The following is a 22915-nucleotide window of genomic DNA, read 5'->3' on the forward strand; positions in this document are numbered from 1 at the left end:
ACCGGAAATTTCATTGCCAAATCCGCATTTATCCAATTAGTCGAAAGAAGCCAATTTGGGGGGATGCCTAGTGAAGACCCTCACTCTCATATGGAGGCTTATTGCGATTATTGTGATGCGATTTCTCAAACCGGTGTAACTCAAGACCAAATTCGATAGGTCTTATTTCCTTTTTCTCTAATTGGCACCGCGAAACAATGGTTGAAAATCCTTGATAAGGCTACTCAAGGAATTGACTCTTGGAAAAGTTGGCTCTAGCTTTCTACAAAAAGTTCTATCCACCGGAAAAGACTAACATGCTAAGAGCTCAAATTACGGGTTTTAAGCAAAGGGATGAAGAATCTTTGTATGAAGCTTGGGAGATGTTCAAAGGAATTTGTCGCTCATGTCCTCACCATGGACTTAGCGAGTGGTTCTTGGTACAACAATTTTGGAACGGTCTTTATGAAGATTCAAGGAACATTCTCAACATGGGATCAAATAGAATGTTCACCGAAGTTGATGACAATCAAACTTGGAACAAAATTGAGGAAATGGCGGTCCATAACTCACAATATAGTAGACCTCGCAAGGCTACTAGAGGAGGAAAGTATGAAGTGGACTCCGTTACTCAATTGGGTGATCAACTTAGTGCTCACATTGATACCATCAATTTGAAGTTTGAAAAAGCTATGGCTAGACTTGAAGAAGTCTCAAAATCACCAAAGCATCATGTTAATGCCATGACGGCATCTTCATCAATCCCAAGTGGGATATGTGAGAATTGTGGAACTTTGGGACATGACCCAAGTGAATGTAGGGGAACAAATGAACAAGTGAATGCTTTCCAAGCATACAAGAGTGGTACCCCATATTCCAACTATTACAATGAAAACACCAAGTTCCATCCAAATCTCTCATACAAAAGCCAAAATGTTTAAAATCCTCAAACAACATACACCCCACCTCCCATGAGAAACCAAAATCAAAGACCCTTTTACAACCAAAACCAAGGTTACCAAAATCAATCTCCATACAATCAACAACATGACCAAGGTTTTGATGTTCAAAAAGCGGTCCTTCAAATGCAAAAGAATCAACAAGAGTTTTTCACTCAAATGCAAAAGGATAGTCAAGTAAAGGAAACCACCATCAACAACATCCTAGCTCACACCAAAATGTTGGAAACCCAATTGACTCAACTAGCATCTTCAAGCTCACAAAGACAAAAGGGGCAATTACCACCTCAAAGTAATCCCCCAAGACATGAAACGGTTAGTGCCATTCACTTGAGAAGTGGTACAAGGTATGAAGCACCGAAGAAGCAAGTTCAGGATGAAGTTGTGGAAGCTAGTGATGGAGAACCATCAAAAGAAGAAGTTTCAAAGAAAAATGAAGACAAGGTCAAGGAGAAGGAGCCCATTGTGATTAAACTTCCTTTTCCAAGTCGTCAAGCCAAGCCCAAATTTGATGACCAACTTGGAAAATTTATGGAAATTGTGAAGAATTTGGAAGTCTAAATTCCTTTCACGGAATTAATCAATCACGTGCCGGCCTATGCGAAATACATGAAAGACATCCTCACAAAGAAGAAGTCGATCCGGAAGCTTGAGACTATCACCTTCACTAAGGTGAGTAGTGCAATACTTCAAGGGAGTTCACCTCCAAAACTCAAGGATTCGGGAAGCTTCTCAATACCGTGTACCATTGGCGACACCACGATCAACAAAGCCTTATGTGATCTAGGGGCTAGCGTGAGTGATATGCCGTACTCGGTGAGTAAAAGGTTGGGGATGGGAGAGCTTAAATGCACCAATATCACACTCTAAATGGCCGATAGATCGACGAAGACACCATTAGGGCTATGGGAAGATGTTCCCATACGAATTGGGAAATATTTCATCCCGGTGGACTTTATCATTGTTGACATGGAAGAAGACTCCAACATTCCAATCATTCTAGGAAGACCTTTCTTACACACCGCGGGTGCGGTGATTGATGTGAAATATGGAGAGCTCACTCTAGAAGTGGGAGATGAGAGTATAACTTTCAATCTTGACAAGACCATGAGAGCTCCCCGTTTGTATGAACCATGTTTTATGATTGATCATTATAGCCGGAAGGATGATAGGAAGAAGTCGGAATTCCAATGGAAAAAGAAAATTGAAGATGCTCCATTCAAAGAGCAAGTGAATTGTAACAAAGACAGCTTGAAAAGCTCACTGATACGTGTATTTTATATAGTCTTTTTAGCCTATTTTATGCACGTATTTCTATGCTTTTATCGTAGTTTTATGCTACGAGATGCCCCGAATATGCTACTTTGGGTTATTATGTCTTATTTGCAGGTATGGATCTGAAAGTAGTGAAATCAAGCTATTTACCGTCCGTTTAGCATGCATTTGGAGGAAGAGATAATTTGGAGCGGGAAATATTGCTGTCTTGGGATGCGTGAAGGTGTTTCGGGCGCTAAAAGGACAAGTCAAGGTCAACTAACGAGAATTATAAGCTGCTGAAGTCAAGATCCACTCGATCGAGCACTTAATAAGTCAATCGAGTGGTTTTAGGAGAATAAATAGTCGATCGAGTGGTTTCCTTACTCGATCGACCAGTCCCTTATGTGTGTTCAGTCGATCGAGCACTTTACTTGGTCGATCGAGCTGTTTTCTGGCTGAGTTTGCTCGATCGAGTGATTTCTTTACTCGATCGAGTGGATATTGCTGATGGGCTGGGCTTTTTAGTTATTTTCCATCATTAGGTTTAATTAAACTCCTAATTTCTTATAAATAGGAGTTAGGTCGTCTGTTAATGTATGCTCTTCATCCGGGAGGACTCTCTCATTCTCTCTTTTTCTTTCCCTTGCTTGGTTACTGTTCGAGTACACTGTTACTTTGCTCTTTCTTTTCCGGATCACTTAATTCAGTAATTTCTTCCCTTATTCTCTTTTAATGCTTATTTCTTCTTTAATTATTGTCATTGCTTATTTTATTATGAGTAGCTAATTCCCCGTAGTATGTTAGGATTAGGGAAGCCGTGGTAGCAATGTTTTAACTGACTTATATAGATTAGTCTTGCGATAGGAATTGTATTAGGCAATTTAATTGTTATCCGGTCGAATGAATGCATGCAGGAGACCATAAATTTAGTTAACCCCGACCTAGATCGAAAGATTGGAAGGGAAGGCTTGCTTAATTACAATAGGGTATTGCAGTGAGGGCGAAAGTTAAGCTGTTTACGCTCTAGGGCGGTTTAAGGACCGAAAGGTGACGACCATAGCTCTTCTTATCAATAGTCTAATCGCCTTAGTATTCCCGATAGTATAAGATCTGATAGCTGCCACGGTAGACCGACTCCTAGCATACTTCCTTTCTCTTATTGTTAATTTCTTGCATTCCTTTACCTCTTGCCTTAGCCTCATTAGTCTAGTCATCAATCAAAACCCCCATTAGTGACATCGGACAGATAGGATAGACAAGTAGATAGTACACCGCCTCCCTGTGGAGATCGACCCTACTTACCGCTGACTTCTGTTAGTAGTACTTAGGTATTTATTTTTGGTACGAAACAACAGTATCAAATTTTGGCGCCGTTGCCGGGGAGGCAATCTATTTATTTATTTGTTTAATTTTATCTGTTTTTAGCCTCAAGGGATTTTTCCCTTGAGGCCGTTTTAATCTTTTTCCTTGAGTGCTGTTTTGATAGGCCTTACAGGTACTACCTAGACAGTTCTAGGTGAAAGACAGTCAAAGGGAAGGCTTGAGTACCTTTGACCCATCATCGATGTCCCATTATATGGAACATGTAGGTGATCGCTACGGGAGATGTGGTTCACGAGCACAATGCAGTTGTAGTTGTGCCGCCACATCCACCCTATCAATGGCCGCCGCAACAAGATCCCCCTGATATAGAAGAAGAAGACATTGCGGAGCTGAAATCCTTGATGGAGACACTTGCATTCCAAGCACAAGAATATGTCTCGCGAGTTGATAAGCTCGAGTCTGTGGTTGCTCAGATAGCAGTTGAGATGGAAGAAGAAGAGATCGCGGAGCTGACATATTTAATGGGAACGCTTGTATCCAAAATGCAAGAGAGTGATAAACATATGGACGCTCGAATCCTTGAGCTTGAGTCACAAATTGCTCAGTTAGCAGATGAGATGCAAGAAGAAGAGGTATACCTTGCTGAGAGCGGTTTCTCCTCTGAGAAAACCGTGTTACCCAATGCTGAGGATGATCTCTATGACTCGGATGACGAGTTTCTATCATATTTCACTGCCCCACACGAGGATTTCAGCGCTGTACAGGAGGAATCACTCGATCGAGTGATTAATATCGGTCGATCGAGTGATTTTCCAGGAGAAAGTGCTCGATCGAGTGAACATTCTACTCGATCGAGTGGAAATCAGGAGGAAACTACTCAATCGAATGAAGATTCTACTCGATCGAGTAGTTTGGCCATTGGGAGCTTTGGTTCGTCATTTGGGCTTGATTTTGATGACGATTTTGACGATGATAACGGTTATGGTGAATCCCCCTTATTCAAAGCCGAGTTAGATGCGCTTGAGGCTGAGATTTACGGGACGGATTCCACTGAGGGTGACAAAAGGACAGCTGAGTCGGTGATTACTTCTAGCACGGAAGAGGTAATGAATTCTTTTATCTATGATTCCGTCATTAAGAGTGATCAACCTGAGGTAGTAAACGGTAATTTCATTATTATTTGTAAATTGCCTCGTCTTATTCATGCTTCCTTTTTCAAAGCTATACCCCCTCATATGTGGACGCATAAATTAGCGATTTTTCACCGTCCTTATCATTTTAATTTCGTTAATCTGAAATGGAGCCCTACTTTATTGACAATTGCTCCCGCGCTCCTATATTTTGTGGATAAATTTAGGAGCGCCCATAGGAAATTCGTTAGACTTAAATGTTTACATATCTTTATTTCCTACTTTGCTATTCAACTTTGGTGCTACTTACTCTTCTGTGTAGCACATGCGCAGCTATTTGACAGGTTGCTGCGCGCTTTGAGCTGTTTTGATTGTGACTAATTAGAGAAGCTCGAAGAAAAAGAAGGTCGAGCTGGGACCTGTCCGAAGCTAGCGCTACCCGGGAGGCAACCCGGCGATTTTATTTTGCATTTTTATTTACTTTTAGTTGTAATAAATGGTTTTTATACCATAGACGGTCTCAGTTAAGCTTGTTTTTGTTGGTTGCGGGCTGTTTTTATTGCATTTTGCAGGAATTACACCGAGGATCACTCGATCGAGTAGTCATTCCACTCGATCGAGCACTTTTGTTGATGAATTCACTCGATCGAGTGGCAATTGTACTCGATCGACCACCTGCAGATTAGAGAACCACTCGATCGACCACTATTCCAGCCGATCGAGCAGTTTTTGCATGCCCATTCACTCGTTTGACTTGGATTAGCTTACTGAGACGGTTTTCCGGGCCTTTAGCAACCTCCCATGTTCATGGTCGGTTTGGGGAGGTCCCCTTATTCGCGCATCTTGTGAGCATTTCCGCATTTACTCTCTTTCCTTTCAGTTTGCATTTCCTTTCCATGTTTTGGTACAATGGGGGCATTGTACGGGTTTGGTTTGGGGAGGTTTCGCATCCATATCTACGTCTGCATATTGTTTTTATTGCATTTCTGTTATCATGTTTAATTTATGTTTGCATTGTTGTTTATTTAAAATTGTTAAAAATCAAAAAATATTCACGTTTATTCTTGCATGTAGGTTGAGTCGGAACGGTAGATTTCCATGATGATAATGCACTATAACTTGTCAATTTACTTGAACCTTGCACTTCCGTTGATAGTTTTTAGCTTTGTCATACGCATAATCTACGAATTTCTGTTCAAATATAAGTTGACTGTTTAGACTTGACCTATAAATTGGCAAACTACTTAAAAATTCTGAGATTTAGAGCCCATAACTGGTGGCATTCATGACCAGTTCATTAGGAATTTTGAGTAGTACTCCTTGCATAGCATGTTCGTCTCTTTTGCACATTTATGACATTCAATTTCTCGTCAAAATGCACATATTCGGGTTTGTGGTCGGCGTCACATGCAGGGAGGGCCTTGCAAATTTCCGTTTCCTTATATTTTTCACCCATTTAGCTCCACATTAGCCAAATTTGCCTTTTGACCCATTAGCTACATCCCAAACTAAGCCCGCCTAGTCAAGCTAGTTTGTATGTTCTTTTGTGGTATGAGTTTTCGTCTGCAGTTTGGCCGTATCTCTTTTGTATGGAGTTGTTGGAAATAAAGGAAGGAGAAAAGAAAAGAAAAAGAAAGAAAAAAAAGAATTGACAAAAAAAAAAAAAAAAAAAGAAGTGAAAAACGTGAAAAGAAGGAAAAAAAAAACATGATGAAGAATGAAAAAAAAATCAAAGAATCACGTGTACAGTGATGAGAAACCAGGATGAAAAGTTGAAGAATTGGGCTGGTTTGTTTTTGAGTCCGTATGTGTTCACTTTTATATTGTGACGGTCTCACTCCTCCGTTTTATTCCATATTTTCGAGGAGATAGTGTAAATGGGTGGTGAGTTTTGTGCCAAAGAAGGGCACTTGTGTTTATTTTACAGTCAGTTGAGATTCGGATGGTCTTATATGGTCCTGTTAGGAACTAGCTTGACGCTTTTACCTCCACATTACCATAACTTGTTTTGCCTTTTCTCACCTGACCCTCACTATTCCCATATCATTTGTAAGCCCTCGGCTGTGACGGACATTATTGGTTGGAGTGTGTGCATTAGTACTTGAATTGTCTTTCATTTTTGTTGCATGCATGCTATGTAGGTCGCAGTTAGGTGAGTGACTGTCCTTTCTTCTCTCTTTTACATATAAACATTCACCCTTTGCTTCATGAGAGAAGAGTGACCACAAGAGAGTCCGATTTTGTTGGTCTTGCAAGGTCGATAGGTTGGCTATATTTCTGAACAGCTTATAATTCGTTTGCGTATTGACTGCTTAGCTTAAACCGTTAATTTTTGTTGCATTAAATTGGTTCAAGTAGACAAGTTAAGCTAGCTCTGAGTTATTTTTCCGTTCCATTAGCATATAGTTTTGAGTTTACTCGAGGACGAGTAAAGGTTTGGTTTGGGGAGATTTGATACGTGCATTTTATATAGTCTTTTTAGCCTATTTTATGCACGTATTTCTATGCTTTTATCGTAGTTTTATGCTACGAGATGCCCCGAATATGCTACTTTGGGTTATTATGTCTTATTTGCAGGTATGGATCTGAAAGTAGTGAAATCAAGCTATTTACCGTCCGTTTAGCATGCATTTGGAGGAAGAGATAATTTGGAGCGGGAAATATTTCTTTGTCTTGGGATGCGTGAAGGTGTTTGGGCGCTAAAAGGACAAGTCAAGGTCAACTAACGAGAATTATAAGTCATTGAAAGTCAAGATCCACTCGATCGAGCACTTAATAAGTCGATCGAGTGGTTTTAGGAGAATAAATAGTCGATCGAGTGGTTTCCTTACTCGATCGACCAGTCCCTTATGTGTGTTCAGTCGATCGAGCACTTTACTTGGTCGATCGAAATTTTTTTCAGTTGAGTTTGCTCGATCGAGTGATTTCTTTACTCGATCGAGTGGATATTGCTGATGGGCTGGGCTTTTTAGTTATTTTCCGTCATTAGGTTTAATTAAACTCCTAATTTCTTATAAATAGGAGTTAGGTCGTCTGTTAATGTATGCTCTTCATCCGGGAGGACTCTCTCATTCTCTCTTTTTCTTTCCCTTGCTTGGTTACTGTTCGAGTACACTGTTACTTTGCTCTTTCTTTTCCGGATAACTTAATTCAGTAATTTCTTCCCTTATTCTCTTTTAATGCTTATTTCTTCTTTAATTATTGTCATTGCTTATTTTATTATGAGTAGCTAATTCCCCGTAGTATGTTAGGATTAGGGAAGCCGTGGTAGCAATGTTTTAACTGACTTATATAGATTAGTCTTGCGATAGGAATTGTATTAGGCAATTTAATTGTTATCCGGTCGAATGAATGCATGCAGGAGACCATAAATTTAGTTAACCCCGACCTAGATCGAAAGATTGGAAGGGAAGGCTTGCTTAATTACAATAGGGTATTGCAGTGAGGGCGAAAGTTAAGCTGTTTACGCTCTAGGGTGGTTTAAGGACCGAAAGGTGACGACCATAGCTCTTCTTATCAATAGTCTAATCGCCTTAGTATTCCCGATAGTATAAGATCTGATAGCTGCCACGGTAGACCGACTCCTAGCATACTTCCTTTCTCTTATTGTTAATTTCTTGCATTCCTTTACCTCTTGCCTTAGCCTCATTAGTCTAGTCATCAATCAAAACCCCCATTAGTGACATCGGACAGATAGGATAGACAAGTAGATAGTACACCGCCTCCCTGTGGAGATCGACCCTACTTACCGCTGACTTCTGTTAGTAGTACTTAGGTATTTATTTTTGGTACGAAACGACAGTATCACTCACCAAAGTCAAGCAATGAAGAAGATGGCCTCATTGGCCAAGAAAAGAAAATGGGAGAATTGTCTCTATCAACTCAAGAGATCTTTAGTGATCAAATAGATGAAGTTTGTGATCTTTGAGACGATGAGTTTGAAGGGATTTTCAATCCCTATATTGGTAATGCTATCGATCAAGACCGACAACAAGGGCAAAGATGTAACACCCCCATACTCCAAGTGCCTTACCAGGACCACTCAGGTATAAGGATACTACCATCTCGGTTACCCGAGGCAATGATAATCATAAGACAATAAGGAAACGTACTTTATTAAATAACTTTAAGTGATTACATAACAAACCAACTGTAAGTAAAATACAACTGTTCTCAAACTATAAACCAACTGAATGGAACAGCCTTAACAAACACAGCGGAAGACTAAAGACTCTGATATGTGATGACTCCATCCCCAGCTAGATCGCACGCGTATCCAAGATATACCTGTCAAGCAACTGCTCACCACCCCCGAATGGATCACCACAGTTTTTAAAACATTTAAACGGGGTCAGTACTAATCACACAATTCTAATGTATATATCAACAATAAGACATACAGACAGCTTAGCTGTCACATACACACACAACCACACCAATTCCAATCCTCTCAATCGATCGTCCACTTTGGACCACCGCCGATGGGGGACCGCAGCCGTACCCACCAAATCCCCGCTCCACATAGTGAGCGATAACCCTGTCCATTAATGTGAACATCGCCTTCCGTGGCGGGTTCCACGAAGGGCGAAACTAGGGCGTGAAGCCACTCCCGCAAGTGACCTCACTCAGCCGAGGACACGCGTCGAGAACCATAGACAACAGTCACAATCACAATCACAATCACAACCGTCACAATACTGTTGGGAAATGTGTCCTCAACAATAGTGCGATCACATGATTTAAATATCATTATTAAATCTCATTTTAAGAATACAATTGGGAAGTAATATTGTTACTGTCAACTGGTCAACACATATCGGTAATGATTGGTGACTAGAGTTTGACATTCTTGTCGTGTGACGGTGGTGATCAGTTGACCCCCTAGGTCATACCTAAAGGGCAATACACTTAATTGATTATTTAATTAATCGTATAACGTTGCGAGTTGATTAAATTACTTGAAAATTGACGGACGATTTTGGAAGTAAAATTTACGTATCAAATTGAAATGTGATTAAATGAGATACGGTCTGAGTAATTAAATTGTATAATTACTCGGATGAAATAAATTGTTTAATGTAACAATTAAAATGAATGAATTATTATAAATTCAATCAGTTGAAATTTATAAATGGTAAAATTTTTGGTACAAGTAATTATGAAATTACTAAGTCGATTTTTGTATGTGACGTATTTTTATTAATACGTTGATTTTTAATATGTTAAAAATACATAACAAATATATGTGACATGTAACATGTAACATATAGACAATTGACAAAAATAATATGGGATCCATATTATGTTAAGTGCCGAAATAATTGGGGAGATTAAGCTAGTTAATTGTTTTATTTAGTTGATAAAACATAATGATGAAAAAGCAAGTCTAGGCATGCAAGCCTATTGTTTCTTGTGAAGAACAAATTTTTCATGCATTGGCTCCCCAATAAGCCTCCTCTTACACGGTTTTGGGGAAGGCAATATGTCATTGTTTTTCTTATAATTTTACCATGTAATATACTAAAAGCTAGTGTATTATTTCCTCATTCATTCACTCATCCAAAAACAAGTTCTAGTAAGAAGAAAAATCCTCTCTTTCTCTCTTACATAAAACCGAAATAATTCAAGTGTTTAAATATTATTTTGGTTCAATTTTCACTACATTAATATTATACTAGTACTTATAATATTAATTAGATTAAGTGTTAAGCCTTGGGTATAAAGCTTGGGGAGAGATCTTATTCTTAGATCTTGTTCATCCATTGGAATAGCTCAAGAACAAGAAGAGAAAGGTGATCTCTCTTGTGCCCAATATAGCCGAAATATTGAATGTAAGGACATTATTTCTCTTCTTTTATATTATTGTTTGCATGCATAAGATCCGTTTTAATTTTATGACAAATTAATTAGACATATATGAGTATGTTAAATATGTATATGAATCTACTTTTCCTTCAATCGGTATCATGAGCCACGGTTGTTTGCATGCAAATTGGTTAAAAGTTTTTCCGAGTTATATGAATAACAAAATAAAACTTGTAAAATTTGTGTTATTATGAGATATCACGAAATAATTACATGCATGTTAATATTTCTGGTCCTAAAGTGTTTTAGGATTTTTGGTTAATTTTTCGGATTTTTATTGTTCATATTCAATAACAATGACATTTAAATGTGATTTTATGAGTAAAAATGTCATTTTTGGTCGAAAATTAGCTATACTTCGAATTTTAAGTTGGTTTTTGGATATGTTGTTACATATATTATTTTGAGATAACCTGTAAATTTTCATAATTTTTGCACTTGTTATGCTCGAAAAATGAATTTTTCATTATTAAATTCGGATTTAAGAGAAAAATAGGTTAATATGAGTTAAATTTCGAATCTGGTCATAGAAAATTTATATGTTGTCACATGCAATTTTACAAGATGTGTGTAAAATAATTGGCTATAAAGAAGTCTTTTAGCATGATTTATGAATTTTTGAAGAAAAATGGCATAAATAGTGACATTATTAATGAAAATTAATAAAATATAATCTATGACTTAGGAAAAACGTTTAATGTTGCATTTTATTATATTTTTCAGATCTAAAATTGAAAAGTTAATGAAAATAATTTTTCCATGTTTTTATGATTATTTTATTAAATATCGATAAACCGCAACATTGTTTTTCCGGAAAAATTTCGAAATTTTTAACCTAAGATTTTGAACATTATGAGTGTCATGGAATTTTTCCAGAATGTTCATGAATTTAAATTTCAAATTTTGAATTTATTTGGAATTTTTGGATTTATTTGAAGTTTAATAGCTTATTTTTGTAATTTTGGTCCATTTATGAACAATTTTTGGTAAATAAAAGTTAATTATGGTCAAATTACTAGTGGAGACTATATTTTGAGTCCTAAGAGGTTAGGGTAATTAACTTATGCATAAATATGAGTTTATGTATTTTTGTGATTATAAAATGTTGAAATCACGCAAATCCGTAAAAACCGAGTAATATATGATATTGGCTAATTAAAAGGCGATTTAGCATAAAAAAAATTGAGCATGTTCATACATATTATAATGCTGCATTTTCTTATGATTGTCATAATTTTAATTTATGTAATTTTGAATTATGTAATTTTACTTAGTATGGCCTTAGATTTTAATTGGTATTTCCCGAAATGTATGGGAATATCGATTCGGTTGTAATTTTTATTGTGATCTCGTATCACCGTTTTGTAATATTTAATAGATTTATTTTATTTTAGTTACAAATGTATAATAGGAAATTATGTAATTTATTATGTAATTTTATCATTCCGGAGTTCCAAAAGACGGATTTCTTCAAGAATGGCGATACTTAAAGACGGTGTTACCTCGAGATGCGTGTCACAACCGAAGTTCAAGGGACCAATGGAGTTGGTTTCCGAATCTGTTATAGATTAATAGTTTTTCTATTTTAGGAAAGGCCATACTAGGATTTATTTACTTTTATGCTTGCATTTTATTTTATGTCACATGCATTGCTAAATCGCCATAACTAAACATGCATTGTCTATTTATCGAGTTTTTCGACCGTGTCAAATATAATTATCGTAGTTCACCGCTTTAGTTCACTTAAAACGTGATAGATAATAATTTGACATGACCTCTCGCTAAAACTATCAATTGAGACATAGCCTTACCAAATAGTAGAAACCATGAAAACCTATTTCGCGAGGGAGTGCGCTCGGCCCCACCGGGGTACAAACCTTGTTACGTAGGGGAAGTGGGTGATGAATGTTAATCCACCGAATTCATGTTGATGAGGGATGTATCGGCCCCACCGTGCCCAAGTTAATGTGGGTTTGGATCATGGACACATTTATTCGAAATTTGGATTGAACTCAACAAAAGTATTTGATAAGGGATGTATCGGCCCCACCGTGCCCTTGTCAATGTGTTTTGGGCTATAGATAATTGTTAATGTAATATTATCGACCAAGAGTTCTAAAAGTAGAATCGATTAAACGTTAATCCACCGAGTTATATTGATAAAGGATGTATCGGCCCCACCGTGCCTAAATCGATATGAATTTGGGTCTTGGAATCATTTATTATAGTTGGGTAGAGGTCACTATATAAATGTTCATATCTTGTTAAATTTGCAAGTATGATTTAAAAAGACAAATGTTAATATTTCCTTTCCTCCATATTTGTAGTGCATTACAATGAATCCCTCAAATGCTACCGCACCAATTACTATTGAGTCATATCACCATGTTCTTGACGACGTATGCTCCAACAATAATTTCGATACAACTAGAGAACTTCATTTCGGGATAGGTTCGGATGGAAACCTAAATTTCATCACTTCTTCTAAACCACCCACTACTACTAGACCTCGTGTGAGTCCGTCTCAGGAAGACTACCTCATACGATCTATAGGGTCTTTGTCTCAGGAAGATAAAGATGCCAAAGCTAGTGGGAGCTCTAGCAATCAAGTTCTTGCTTCAAAGGGCAAGAGGTTCAAGAAGAAAGCAAAGAAAGTCAAGAACTTCAAGCAAGTTAATGATGAGTGCCATTATTGCTATGGCATGGGACATTGGCTTAGGAATTGCCCTATGTATTTGCGAAATATAAGGGAAGGACTCATTACTCCAAAAGGTACAATTCCTAAAGAAATTTATGTTATTGATATAAATTATACTTCCACTACGACATGGGTACTAGATACCGGTTGTGGTTCTCACCTTTGTAATCATTTACGGGGTTTAAGAGATGTGGAGAGGCTTAGCAAGGGAGATGTGGATCTTCGACTTGGAAATGGAGCTCGGGTAGCGGCCGAATCCAAAGGAACTTATGTTCTAGCTTTGCCAAATGGTTTTGAGTTGTATTTGCATAATTGTTTTTATGTTCCTACGCTCTCTAAAAACATTATTTCAATCGCCATGCTAGACATGGACGGTTTTTGTTTTGTCATTAAGAACAATCGTTGCTCTATTTCTAGGAATGATTTGGTTATTGGCCAAGCTTCTTCCATAAATGGCATATACATTTTAGAGACCTCAAATCCGACAAATGATATTTATAACATTCAATCAAAGAAACTCAAAACAAGTGACCCAAGTGAAGCGTTCATTTGGCATTGTCGATTAGGTCACATAAACGAGAATCGCATCAAAAGATTAATTTCTACTAATGTGATTACACCATTTGATTATCAATCATTTGGTACATGCGAATATTGCCTACTTGGCAAAATGACTCGTAATCCTTTTAGCGGTAAAGGGACACGAGCTAGTGAGCTATTGGGACTCATACACACCGATGTATGTGGACCAATGACTATCACCGCTCGTGGTAATTATGACTACTTCATAACCTTCACCGATGATTTAAGTAGATATGGGTATATCTATTTGATGAAACATAAGAGTGAAGCGTTTGAGAAATTCAAAGAGTTTCAAAACGAAGTATAGAACCAATTGAACAAAAGGATTAAGGCACTACGATCCGATCGTGGTGGAGAATACCTTAGCCATGAATTTGATTCGCACTTGAAAGGTCGTGGTATTATATCACAACTTACTCCACCTGGAACACCACAACTCAATGGTGTTGCCGAAAGGAGGAATCGAACCCTACTAGATATGGTTCGATCCATGATGAGTCAAACCGAGTTACCGAACTCGTTTTGGGGATTTGCGATACAAACCGCAATTCGATCTTTGAACAATAGTCCCACAAAGTCCACCGAAAAGACTCCATGTGAGATGTGGACGGGTAAGATCCCAAATATATCCTATATGAAGATTTGGGGATGTGATGCTTACGTCAAAACTAAGAACGACAACAAGCTAGCCCCAAGATCCGAAAAATGCATCTTTGTAGGTTATCCCTCGACCTCTCGAGGGTATTACTTCTACAAACCTCAAGATCATAAAGTGTTTGTGTCTTGCGAGGCTGTCTTCTTAGAAAGAGAATTTATTTCTAAAAGACAGAGTGGGAGAAATTTTGAACTTGATGAAGTTCAAGAGCCACAAACCGAGATAAAGACGCAAGAAGATGTTCCTTCGTCGTCTAACGCGGTTGTACCTCCTCCACTAAGAAGGACGGGCCGAGTAATTCGCCATCCCGATCGATATGTGGGACTTATCGAAGAAGATGGAACACTCGATGTGTTACTTATGGAAAGTGACGAGCCCGCCACCTACAAGGCCGCAATCTCTAGTCCTAATTCCACCTTATGGCTTGAAGCCATGAAATCCGAAATGGATTCTATGCTTGAAAACCAAGTTTGGGACTTGGTAGATTTGCCTAAAGGGGCAAGACCCTCCAATGCAAATGGATATTCAAGGTCAAAAATGGCATAGAAGGACATGATGATGTCTACAAAGCTAGGCTAGTGGCAAAAGGATTTACCCAAGTCCAAGGTCTCCATTATGATGAGACCTTCGCCCCCGTAGCCATGCTAAGATCCATACGGATTTTGTTAGCGATCGCCGCATTTCATGATTATGAAATTTGGCAAATGGATGTCAAAACCGCTTTTCTAAATGGGCATTTAGAAGAGGAGGTGTACATGATACAACCCGAAGGTTTTGTTGATTCTAAAAATCCTAACAAAGTGTGCAAGCTTAAGAGATCCATTTATGGTCTTAAGCAAGCATCTAGAAGTTGGAATCATCGATTCAATCATGTTATAAAAGAAAATGGTTTCACTCGAAATGTTGAGGAACCATGTTTATACATGAAATTCAGTGGGAGCAATGTTGTGTTCCTAATCTTGTATGTCGATGACATACTACTCATTGGAAATGATATTCCAATGTTGTCTTCTGTTAAGAAGTGGTTAGGTAACCACTTCCAAATGAAGGATTTAGGAGAGGCACAACGCATATTAGGTATCCGGATCTATAGAGATAGACCCAAGAGGATATTGGCACTAAGTCAAGAGTCTTATGTTGATAAGATTCTTTGACGATTCAGCATGGACAAATCCAAAAGGGGTTTGGTACCAATGGTAACCGGAACGATATTGAGCGGACTCAATGTCCCTCCGAGCCCCATGATGTTGAACGCATGAAGTTGATCCCTTACGCTTCCGTTGTTGGATCAATCATGTATGCCATGATATGCACACGTCCTGATGTCTCGTATGCCTTGAGCATGACGAGTAGATATCAAGCAAATCCGGGTGAGAGTCACTGGATTCTTTGTCAAGAACATCCTTAAGTACTTGAGAAGAACTAAGGACTCTATCCTTGTGTTTGGAGGAGACACCGAGTTGCGTGTTACAGGATACACGGACTCAAGTTTTCAAACAGATAGAGATGACATGAAATCACAAGTTGGTTTTGTTTTCATGCTCAATGGTGGTGCCGTAAGCTGGAGAAGCTTCAAGGAAGTCAGAATCATGATTCAACAACGGAGGTGAGTACATAGCAAAGATCGAGGCGCCAAGGAAGCTATGTGGATCAAGCAATTCACGGAAGGTCTAAAAGTAGTACCTACCGCCGATGATCCCATCACTCTCTATTGTGATAATAGTGGGACGATATTCCAAGCTAAGGAGCCGAAGTCTAGTAATAGATCTAGACATGTACTTAGAAAATATCATGTAATAAGAGATTTCATTGAAAGAAAGGAAATTGCGATTTGTAAGGTTGGGACGGATGACAACATAGCCGATCCGCTCACCAAGCCTTTATCGCAGCTAAGCATGATGGACATGTTACGTCCATGGGACTTAAACGTGTACCAAATTTTCGTTAGATTTTGAAATGAAATAAAAGTGTTGTTTTTGTTCATGTTCATAATCACATTTGTCTTTTATCTTTAATTTATACTTTGTTACATCCATACGGGTTGTAGAGACAATTGAACCCTGTTAAAGTGAACACGGATTAACATAGTATTTGCCCATAGTCACTTGTATGAGGTGACGTCTCGAAGTGACTATAGTGTGAGGCGATTGATGGCAAGTTCAAGTGCCATAAAGTCATGTGAGATGACTAGTCGATCACATAGGCAGATTGTTAGGAACATTTTGTCGGGCCTAATGACCGCTTATAGAGTTCTGGCAAATTTATATAGCCTGGTCGTGGCGAGAGCTACTATAGTATTCAAATGAGTCGATTCTTTTGACTAAAGACTATTCTCCTAAGATGGCACGATTTGATTAACGTTGATTTGTGTTACTACGACCTTCGTAAATGGGGTCAAATGGGCATATTTTGGGTTATGATGGTGTGGCTAGTCGAAGGGAATGAGTGCGATAGGAATTGTCCACCCCTAGTCAGGGTTATAACAATATCTCGGGGCCACTCGAGGAGTAATGAATCGAAATGCGTGGCCACGCTCGGAAGGTATCCAGTGTGGATAAATCCGGTCAATCAGTTATTCTCCAGATCGAGGAAACCACTCTCGATATGATCACTTGCAAGTACGACCTGAAAGACACCTTGCATTGAGTGGGAGATAGTAATAGGACAAGAGAATTGGTGACGCACACTTGTCGAGGACAAGTGGGAGATTGTTGGGAAATGTGTCCTCAACAATAGTGCGATCACATGATTTAAATATCATTATTAAATCTCATTTTAAGAATACAATTGGGAAGTAATATTGTTATGTCAACGGTCAACACATATCGGTAATGATTGGTGACTAGAGTTTGACATTCGTCGTGTGACGGTGGTGATCGATTGACCCCTAGGTCATACCTAAAGGGCAATACACTTAATTGATTATTTAATTAATCGTATAACGTTGCGAGTTGATTAAATTACTTGAAAATTGACGGACGATTTTGGAAGTAAAATTTACGTATCAAATTGAAATGTGATTAAATGAGATACGGTCCGAGTAATTGAATTGTATAATTACTCGGATGAAATAAATTGTTTAATGTAACAATTAAAATGAATGAATTATTATAAATTCAATCAGTTGAAATTTATAAATGGTAAAATTTTTGGTACAAGTAATTATGAAATTACTAAGTCGATTTTTGTATGTGACGTATTTTTATTAATACGTTGATTTTTAATATGTTAAAAATACATAACAAATATATGTGACATGTAACATGTAACATATAGACAATTGACAAAAATAATATGGGATCCATATTATGTTAAGTGCCGAAATAATTGGGGAGATTAAGCTAGTTAATTGTTTTATTTAGTTGATAAAACATAATGATGAAAAAGCAAGTCTAGGCATGCAAGCCTATTGTTTCTTGTGAAGAACAAATTTTTCATGCATTGGCTCCCCAATAAGCCTCCTCTTACACGGTTTTGGGGAAGGCAATATGTCATTGTTTTTCTTATAATTTTACCATGTAATATACTAAAAGGTAGTGTATTATTTCCTCATTCATTCACTCATCCAAAAACAAGTTCTAGTAAGAAGAAAAATCCTCTCTTTCTCTCTTACATAAAACCGAAATAATTCAAGTGTTTAAATATTATTTTGGTTCAATTTTCACTACATTAATATTATACTAGTACTTATAATATTAATTAGATTAAGTGTTAAGCCTTGGGTATAAAGCTTGGGGAGAGATCTTATTCTTAGATCTTGTTCATCCATTGGAATAGCTCAAGAACAAGAAGAGAAAGGTGATCTCTCTTGTGCCCAATATAGCCGAAATATTGAATGTAAGGACATTATTTCTCTTCTTTTATATTATTGTTTGCATGCATAAGATCCGTTTTAATTTTATGACAAATTAATTAGACATATATGAGTATGTTAAATATGTATATGAATCTACTTTTCCTTCAAATACAATTACTATATCAAACAATCAATCTCAACACATCAACAATCATCCCATTATGGGACTAATACTGAGTAGGAAATCCTACCTGGAAAGCACACAATCAGACGGTCTCTACAGCTGAATCAAAAAGCTTCCTCTATGAACTCTCCTCCTATCATATAACATATAAATCCTACCCAATCACATACTATACAAAAACCCCCAAATCCCTATATTAGGGTTTAACCAAATTAAAGGAAAGACAACAAAAAGGGTACATAGATCTTACCCTTGACGCAAGGAACTCAACGGTATGAACAACGATAGGAACTGACCCTCCAAACTCCAGAAATTGCTAACAATGCGATTAAGATGGTGAACTTGCTTGCTTTCTCTCTTAAACAGTAATTTAGGTTTTGCAAAAGTGATTTAGAAACAATGACGGAAGGTTTTATAACCTAATCGCATAATTAACAAAACCCGAGAAAACTCCCCCGTAAAACCGGCTACTCGATCGAGTACCCAAGATACTCGATCAAGTACCCCCCTACTCGATCGAGTATCCCGGCCTACTCGATCGAGTACCCAACAGTCGAAACTTTTCTAAAACGCAACTTACCCCTACTCGACGTGAGTAAGGCCTACTCGATAGAGTACCCTAAGACTCATAAATACGGAGTATTACAGTCTTCACTCCTTAAAAAGAACTTCGTCCCCGAAGTTCAACCCATACCTAAAAACAAACATACTAACTCGGTCAAGACGTAACAAAGCTACTAAGGACTCAAAACAAAACCCCAACTTACAAAATATGAAACCATGAACTCTTAACACCAACTCTACCAACTATTCCTACCTCCACACCTCGCTCACGATGTCGTATCAACTACATCATAAACTCTCCCGACACTAACTCCATACATAACCAACTACATAAACATCCAACGGAATGTTACATTCTACCACCCTTAAAAGGAACTTCGTCCTCGAAGTTTACTCATACACATAACCTCATCATCCAACTGTCAACACTAGTGAAATATTCTCACACTCCTAAACATCACGCTACTACAAGCACGGTCATGACCTTTAATAAAATCACCCACAATACGAATCAATCTTTTATTCTACAACAGACTCAAACTTCCAAATATATTACCATATGCACAACCATCAAAATCTCTTTGATCGCTTCCTACTCCTCTTAAGACAAATGTTACGTCCTCGTAACTCACTAATGCTAAATCCTAGCTATATCTTCTCATTATCCTCATCACCACCGTACGTCATAAATAACCACCTATACTCTAAACATCGCCATGCATATATCCAAGGCTCTCTTACTTAAACATTTCTCATACCTCAACTCATATGGCACACCACCTAACCTATACCATAAAAATCGTAGCAAAATCACCATACTAACCCTCCATTCTTACTGCAAGACAACATACCTCTCCATATAAAGCACCTATCTCCCAAAAGCATAACTCACGATCTACACTCGATACGTACACTCACCCTAGATCCTCAAGTTCTTTTCTTAATTACCGCAAAACTCATACAAAACTTAACATGACCCTAATCCCCAACACCCTACACTCACTGTCCCAAAATCTGATTATGAACCACCTGCAGCGTCCAGATCAATACAACACATGTTCCACCAATCACTTACCATGACTATGTCTAAAGCCTCATCTTAAAACAGGATCAAAAGTACTGTAACAACTTCTGACAACTGTGTCCCATCAACAGAATGTCACTATACCATGAAAACAACGAAAACATAGACAACTCTCTTTCATATCATACTCTACCCTCATACCAAAACTTAACTGCTAAGAAACATCAATAAACAAAACAACTGTCTATCTGTACAAACTGAAACTCACAGGAAGCAACATCAAACAAAATAACAATCTATATATGGCTGGTGTGTACTTTTGAAAACTCGAATCATAATCATCTCGCCTACTCCACCACAACCGGTGACGTCATCGCGACACCGCCACCAACAGCCACACCACAGTGCGAAAATACCCGCATCACAATACTAAATATCGTGCCCGGATCACCACCGGAGGCACCACAACCACATCGATAGACATCACAGCTACATACAATTCCCACAAACACTAACTCAAAATAACTTCTCAGACAAGAAAAACTTATTCAAATCCACTTTACTAAATCACATCGCAACATATTATATGAATTAAACAGATAACCTCATGAATATCATCCCCTCACCATATTACAGATTAACATGTATCATGAATACATACAAGCATAACCAGTCACACCAGATCACTCAAATTATTACCTTTTTGAATAGCATTCAATTAGATTAGCGTACCCAACATGCATTACAGAACATTCAAATATGACTTTATAATAATCACACTATACCACTTCTTGTGAGGTCAAAACCTCACACAAACATTTATACACATCATAGACCCGTAATCACATCCAACAGTCGGTCCCCGATCACGTAAGTTACCACCCAACATAGGTTACCGCCGCCCGAGCTTAACTCATATGCCCCTCACAACATTTTCCCTATTCGCACAACCATCACTTCCGCCAAGTATAACCATACTATTACTATTCAACTATTAGTATCCGCCTCATCTAACCACATCTTATACCCTCTCACAATTATACACAACAATCAGGTCCCTACCAAATCAACCTCTTTTGAATTGCTACCTTTCTAATATACCATCACTCTTAACCATTAGTCACAAACCATAACACCACCACTGTTCGGACATCAAACCTCTTTCACTCATCTCTAAACATCACGATTTCTTTCCTATCTTTGGTTAACATTCCAAATAACTATCCTCAAATTCACCAATCAAAATTACATCAACATCATTCCCAATACTATCTTACTCGTATTTTCATCTAACTCTCCACCAATTATCGATTATCGTGCAAATTCTCCACCAACTTCTTACTCCCTTAATTCCTCGAAACTCATGATTAATCACGTTGTCCGGAAATTTCTGTACAATTGTTAACTTACTTATTCTTTATAGTATCATACATCCCGATGATTCCTTACTTTTATATCACATAACTCCGGTGAATATTTTTCTCAGCTTACTTTTATCCTTCTTTTCTCTTCATACTCAACAATTCCATTTAATATCTCAACTCCTATTACTTCTACCTAATCCCTTTAGTGCTCCAATTACCTTCTCATCGCTCCAAAACTCAAATCTCACTATTTCATGTCTATATCATCTCATTCTTTCTTACCTTGGATCCTTTCTCATCACTCCACTCACTCACACTTGTCACTAATTTGTCCATAAAAATCAACGTTTAATGTTCAAACAATTACATCTCCCTTTTTACATCTCTCGAAATCAAAATTCTTTTTATATTGTTAATCGTCCAATGAAATCACAAATTAGTTTCGTCTCTCGATAACACAAATTTCCAAACTCAGTCACTATCTGCAAATCCACCTCGCGACATGTCTCCATTAAGTTCACTATATACCACTCTTCTCAATTCCTCTAAAATGACCTTTCATTACATATATTCTTACTCAACACTATTCCTAACCATCTCCCTCCATAATTCGTTATACATCTCAGATTGTTACTATCCACATCCTTTCTTTCAATCTTTTCATTCTCACGTTCCATAAACTCACATCATCCCCTGCCCACATTCACTTACTTTTACGTTACCCAACACACACTCATATCACTCATCTCATTTCATCTCAGAAAACATGCTCTATGTTTCAATTAAGCCATAACAATCTTCCTTTTCTTTTTTCACTATCTATCACAACACATATATCCCATGTCCTCCCACCAAATTCCTACTCACCACAGGCGTCACTCACTTCACCATAAGATTGGGTAACTTACGTATCAAGACCAACATACATGTAAAACAATGCATAAAGAAGCAATATAACAACTTTGAATTAAACAAAATATGCAACGAATTCAAAAGATAAGCATATGACCCAAAATAGGGGTCACTAGATCGAGTACAGGCCACTCGATCGAGTAAGTGACTTACTCGATCGAGTAGGTGAAGATCAGAAGCACGTAAAACAAATCACCAGGGCTACTCGATCGAGTAACTATCGTACTCGATCGAGTGCCACCTTACTCGATCGAGTACCAAGGATACTCGATCGAGTACCCCAATTCTCAGCACTGACCAGTTTTCGTAAAACAGTCATAACTCACTCATTTCTTGGTCGATTTGGGCGTGTGACCTATCGTTAGAATCGTAAAAGAACAAGCTATCACCTCCAATTGGAATCACATTAAAATCATTTATGCATCTCAAGTTATAACAGTTTAAAGATAACTTTACGGTAATCAGACGACATAACTATTCGATTTTCTCTTTCAAACAACTTAAACGACAACAATGGTAACCCGTAGTAATTCCCATCACAATTCATGTTATCATAAAAAAAAAATATTACCTTCATCTTTTCCACCACACATCCATTCAACTATATAACACTCATCCATCCA

General features: G+C 37.8%; 1 non-coding gene across 1 annotated transcript; it reads right to left on the reverse strand.

The window, feature by feature from the left end:
- Nucleotides 1-296: 296 nt before the first annotated feature.
- Nucleotides 297-403, reverse strand: LOC141615546 (small nucleolar RNA R71). The gene has a single exon (XR_012529962.1). It is a non-coding gene; the product is annotated as a small nucleolar RNA R71 (small nucleolar RNA).
- Between the last annotated feature and the right edge of the window lie 22512 nt (nucleotides 404-22915).

Source organism: Silene latifolia, chromosome 11 (assembly GCF_048544455.1).
Source record: "Silene latifolia isolate original U9 population chromosome 11, ASM4854445v1, whole genome shotgun sequence".
NCBI lineage: Eukaryota > Viridiplantae > Streptophyta > Magnoliopsida > Caryophyllales > Caryophyllaceae > Silene > Silene latifolia.